Source organism: Rattus rattus, chromosome 10 (genome assembly GCF_011064425.1).
Source record: "Rattus rattus isolate New Zealand chromosome 10, Rrattus_CSIRO_v1, whole genome shotgun sequence".
NCBI lineage: Eukaryota > Metazoa > Chordata > Mammalia > Rodentia > Muridae > Rattus > Rattus rattus.
In genome coordinates this window covers 34502952-34508863 of record NC_046163.1, presented here as the reverse complement: position 1 = coordinate 34508863, position 5912 = coordinate 34502952, and the positions used below count along the sequence as shown (strand labels likewise).

The 5912-nt window shown below is 51.3% G+C and overlaps 1 long non-coding RNA gene across 1 annotated transcript; it reads right to left on the bottom strand.

The window, feature by feature from the left end:
• Nucleotides 1-1085: 1085 nt before the first annotated feature.
• LOC116911717 lies at nt 1086-4731 on the bottom strand. The gene is made up of 2 exons (XR_004389335.1): nt 4649-4731; nt 1086-2600 (listed from the first exon to the last, which is right to left on the bottom strand). It is a non-coding gene; the product is annotated as an uncharacterized LOC116911717 (long non-coding RNA).
• Between the last annotated feature and the right edge of the window lie 1181 nt (nt 4732-5912).

Sequence of the window (5912 nt, the reverse complement as noted above, 5' to 3'; positions counted from 1 at the left end):
ATGGTATTAACGGTTTCTGACATCCCATCTCCTCTATGAGCCCTTCTGCCTGTTGGTAAGCCTCTTATTCAGCCATCACTACCTAGATAAGGATCTATGGATAAAGAACTTGATGACTAGACAGGAGAAGGATGGAGACATTGATCGTTACAATGCAGGTGGAATGCGATAATCCTAGGGTAAAAAGTTTGAGCTCACTTCCAGTTTGAAAACTCACCAAACCCCATCAATCCCTGATCTCAAAAACCCACCAATCCCCAAACTCAAAAACCCACCAATCTCTAGGCTTGCTCCAGACTCAGAACTTGAAATCCCACCAATCCCTACACTGGAAATCTCCACCCTGCAAAACCCCACCCCCAGGAAACCCCATATAAGCCTGTGCCCTGTCAGGTCCCTGCTGCTTCTCATTGGGCAGAAGCTGCCACCGTCTTAGGTCTTGCCCAATAAATCTCTTGTATGACGTTTGTCGTGCTGCATATGACTCTGTAGTTCTTCTTAGCTCCTGAAGGCCAGGACACCTCTCCCGCCAGAGCTGTGACACATTGTGTGAACCTACAGTAATAGGGGAGGGGCGTTATTTTATACTGATTTCCAGATGGAATCAGCTGAGTTTGGAGTATGAGGAAATTCATTTCAGGCTGATAGGAGTGTCGTGTACAAAAAGGTCCTGAGACCAGGAGAGTTGTGGCTGTGTACCTTAAAATGCTTCGTTCCTGAGGGGTCAGGCATAGACTCACGGATTAAGAATGATCAGACTACAAAAGGCTAGGCGTGCCAGATGACGAGTATGGTTTCATCCTAAAAGATGGGGGAATGCTTGCCTGAAAACAGAAGTGGCCCTGGGTACTAAGGAAGGCTTTTGAGAGAGAACGTGGAATCCAGTCGGATATATACACATCTAGGTCTAACACAGCCTGAAACAGGAAGTTAGAACGGGTGAAGAGGAAAGTCCGGCAGAAAGGGGCAGCTAGAGGGCTGGGGACAGTAACGCAGCTGAGAAACAGGGCGTGGTGGTTTGTAATCCTAGCACAGGTGGAGGGAGGTAGGAGGATCAGGACTTCGGCAGCAGCCTGAGAGACCAGTTTATTTATTTAAACATTTTTATTACATTTAAATTTTGTGTGTGGATGTGGGTATGCCAAGTGAGGATGGAAAGGTCAGTGGGAATCCATTCTTCCCTTCCACCATGTGAGTTTTGGGAACCAAATGCAGGCTTGTAGCCATTTTGAGATTCTTTTAAGAGGAAAAAGCCCAGGTGGAATCTACTGTAAGTTGCCTTGTATTGTTGTTCACCGACATGTTTCAATGTCCGGAAATTTTTTTTAACCTCTCCGCTGAAACTCTACGAAATGATCAAATCTCTGAAGGTAGTAATGGCAGGAACCCAGCCTTATCTATGTGGAGGCCTTTCTGTGACAAGATCTGCACTGATGTCAGCAGAAGCAGAGGAAGTGAACTCATGGGGCCTAGCAGTAGGCAGGAGGCTGCTAGGAGCTAAAAGCGGGGAATGGATGTGGGGGTTCTTTCACTCCCGACCCCACACTTCCTGCAGCCCAGCTGGGTTCCCACTCCAGGTTCTGAGAAGCGAGTTCTGAGTCACCTCCTTCTTTCTTAGCTCCTCTCTGGCAAAGAGATCCAAAGGCCCCGGGGTGTGAAGGGAGAGAGCTTTACAGACTGTATTCTTTCTCCTTACAACAAAGAGCAGTGGGGACGTTGGCCAAGCCAAGAATTCAGTCTCGATAAAGGTCTTCCTCTTACTCCTGGGACCCTGCTGGTGCTTAAGGGTGGAATTTCACTTGAAAGGCAGACAGAGGCTGCTGGAATTAGCCCCAAGAAGCTGGGTAGGAGGAGGGCTAGAGGAAGGCGCTGTCTTCTCCTGCGGGGAGTAGAATCGAATTAGCTAAGCTGCTTCTCCGGTTGCTGCTTTAGTCTCTCTCTCCAGTAATTGCTTGTTTACTCAACTTTCCGGATCTCAGAGGCTGTTGGACTCCTGCTGCTCTGGGAGCTGTGGGCTTACCTGACCCCCCTCCTCTTCCCACCTTTCCCTCTGAAAAGAACCCGCTGGGAAGGAACAAAGACCAGAGTTCAAGTCCTAATGAGGTCTCCAGTGAGGTGGAGGTGGTGGTGTTCATTCAGTGCCAGGCAGGGAGAAGCTCAAATCCCAGAGCCAGACCTTAAATTGGCTGTTGGCCGGGTGCTCAGAATGAGTACCCTGGGGAGATGGGCAGGCCCGGGGAAACTCAGTTTCTAGGAGAGGGGCTCTAAAGTACAAACACCCCTGCTGGGCCCATGTCTCTCATAACGTGTAGTCCCTCCCCTAGAGAGGGTATTTGAGCCTTGCGATGTGATAAATCCTCGAAAACCAGAGTGAATGAAAGCCGTGATAAACACAAGTATGCAAATTGCACCCACAAAGAAAACAGAAGATAGGCGAATCTTCCCACCCGACTAGACTATACGGTAAGAACTTGTACTATGGCTCCCGAAAGGGGACAGATGTTTGTTCCTTCATTAATGAAGGTCATTATCTGCATTCCTATTGTGAGGGATGATCACGTCCTCAGTCCAGAAAAACGTGCCTCTGGAGACCAGCGATTCTGTAAAAAAAAACACTGACCAAGGGGGTAGGACCTTGCTGGCCAACGGTGTACAGTTTTTACCTTTTAATTAAGGTACATTTCATTTACTTACAAACGGTTACAGACGTATCCTTATGAGACCCTCAGGTCTAACAAACAAAGGCAATTTACTACCCAAGTGTGAATATGAACCTAATTGAAGAGTTTCCTATTGTTTCCTTCGGGACACAGCTCCTTCAGGACTCTGCCTTGCTCTCTAAGTTTGATTCTCCCCATTGACCAGAGCCCAAGGGAGGCCAGCAAGAATCTCTGGCAGGGAAATGGAGTACCTATGTCCAATGGCATCTGAGTTATATCTGCCCTTCCTTCACTCCACGGCACCCTCCAAAGACCTATTTCCCTTCTTCCTCCACCTGGACTGACCGCCCCTCACACTTGCTGAATCAGTTCACCCCAGAAGACATTTCTGTAATCATTTGCTCACGTGTTTCTTTTCCTGACCTGCCTGTGCCCTCCCTACACCTCAACCGCATTCATCTTTCTACCCTCAGAATCTGGCACCGACTTAAGACTGAGTCTGGCTGTCGTCTGAAGCAACTCAGGTCCTAGTTTGCTCCTTCAGCCTGACTTTCAGTCATTTAATCTTTCTTAGTCTTAACTTCTCCATTTAAAAATAAATCTTGCCAATTCCAGCTCTCACGGTTATGAATTAAGAATGAGACGGCGACGAGGACGACGACGACGGGTGGATGGAAGTGCTGAGCAAAACGCCAGGTGGTGGAGGTGGTAGGGAGGGGCACTTAGCTCTAAGGGAAGACGTTTTTGTCTTAGTCGGCTCTGGTAGCCCTCATGGAGTGGTATACACAGCAAGTTACTTCTCACAGTCGCGGATGCTGGAAGACTGCCATCGGGATGCTAGCGGGATGCACCCCGGTGAGCCCTTCATGGCTCAGGGAGAGCTGGTTTCTTCTGTTTTCCCTTGGCAGAGCTCTCTCTTGGAAGTCCACAGTCCTGTTAGATAAGGGCCCCACCCTCGTTGACCTCATTTAATCTTTTAATATCCTACAGACTCCAGATATAGTCACGAGGGACATGAGGTCTTCAACAGATGAACGGGGAGAAGGCACTTCAACCATAGCAGTAGGGAAGGAGATTCATCAGCAGGTCAAAGCCCTTCAGACCTGCCCCCCATATCCTGCTCCCAGATCTGGAGCCCCTCCCCCATCCATTTCACAACCAGAGCGCATGAATCACGACTTGTAAACAATTTGCAGACGTCTCAATAACTAAAGTGTTTTCCCTGTATATCCTATGGCTTGTGAAGAATAGTCCACCCACTGTTTCATTCTGTCTTTATAACCTCGGTTGAGGAAATGAGGCCCAGGTCTTTTGCTTGGGTCCTCTAACTGTACTTTCCGAGTCTTCCCACCATTCCAAGATCTCTCCCCATCCCAAGATCTCTGCCGTATCTGCTTCAAAGGGACATGGGGCTCAAAGACCTGGAAAGGACCAAGTCTTTTCACTATGGCCACAGCCGAAATGTTTCCCTTGTATTTGTCTCTTCCTGGGTTCTTTCCTCTTGCCCTAGTATTTTATAGTCTGAATTAAAAAGCTGAAACAAACAATAACAAAAACTATATACCAAGTGACAAAAAAAATGTCCTTTGAAGAAAGACCATTACAAATCCAAAGTGTTGACATTTTATGATGAGTTGAGGCCAACTCCAAAGTATCCTGCCCACTTCCTTAGTGCATTTCTTAGTACAATCAGGACAAACGAGGCGCTGTCGATTTAGCTGTACTCGTTCGCTAAGCTAAACTTTAACTTAGTTTAGAAGCGTCCACGTGTCAGGACCTCTGATCCACGGGAGCTCACAATCCAAATGTCAGTTGAGTCTGCTCCTTGGGACTGTGTTTCTGACCCCAACATCGACCTTAATTCTGACACTGGGAGGAGACTCTGTGGGGTCCACAAAACTCCTATACACAAAATGTGTCATAAATGGTCAAAACCTTAAGGATGGAAACATCGTAGCAGGGAGAAGGGGGAATTTGGGACCACCCACCCAGTGCACGGTCGGGGGATGGAGTCCTGCGCTGACGATCTGAAATTCTGAGGGCGATTCTTGCCTTGGCCCTGCGTTCCAGCCTTGGGTAGCATTTCCCCCTAGTCTCTTTCATCTGGACACGCAGGACCCGGGCCAAATTCTCCCTCCCGTCCCAGGAGGAAGGGCGGGGGACCCCAGGGAGGCTCGGAAGGCGCCTGGAGTTCAGGAGGCTGCACAGGGATCTGCCCTGCGTGGGACTTCCTCCTGCTCTTGCTTTCCTGGCCAGGCAGAGGGGGAGGGGAGGTTTCCTGCGCTGGCGCCCGCGGAGGGCCCTGGTGCGGCCCAGCCAAAGCGCAGGCCCAGGCTGGCCGAGCGCCGCGGGCGGGGGGGCGGGCGGGCGGAGGGGGGCGGGGCTGGCCGCGGTCGGAGTTAGAGCCGCAGCCGCCGTTGCCAGGGTTACCGGAGCGCTCCGGCGGAGGGGGAGGCGGCCGCGGCGAGGGGCCGGCGGTGCGCGGCGGGCGGGGCGGGGGCGGGAGTCGCTGCCTGGTCGCCATGGGAACGGCGCAGTTATTTCCAACCCCCGGGCCGTGCCAGTGGCGCGCTGCCAGGGTGCGAGGGTATTGCAGGACAGCGGCAATCTGCTGCGGCCGAGGGCGTAACAATGCGCCCCTTCTGGAGCGCGGGCCCCGCGGGCAAGAGGTTCCTGCTGATCGGCGGGGCCGCCCCCCGCGCGGCGAGCCTTTCGCGGGAGCTCCCAGCTGCACGTGCTGCCCCCGCCGCCGCCCTCGCCAGACAAAGGGGGCCTTCCTGGGCGCCTTTCTTGGGACCCCCCCTTTCCCTAGCAGACCCTTTGATTCCTGAACCTCCTGCTGTCTTCATCGCTCCCTTCTTCCCACCCCTCTCAGCTGCCTCCTGGAGTGTTGTCTTTTGTGCTTGCCACCTCAAGTTTGGCCTTCCCTCCAAAGCTGTCTTAACCAGGACTCCATCTGGCCCCTCCCCCAGTCTGTCTCTTTGGTAGCTTTGCACATTTGTTGTGAGGGCGACTGCTCCCTTCTCTTTTTGTCTCTCAGCTCCACGTTACCTTTTCTGTGGTTCTGCCCCTTTCATAGAACCTTCTTTCTATCCTCAGCCATGCACGACTCTTTCAGAAACCCTTGACATCTCTCCCGCTGCCTCTTCCCACTTTTTCTTACTTTTTTTTTTTTTTTCCTCACGGCCGATGGGATAGAAAAAAATTGCAAATGACCACATAGGTTGAGTTTCCTTTGCATCTTCCGCTTTC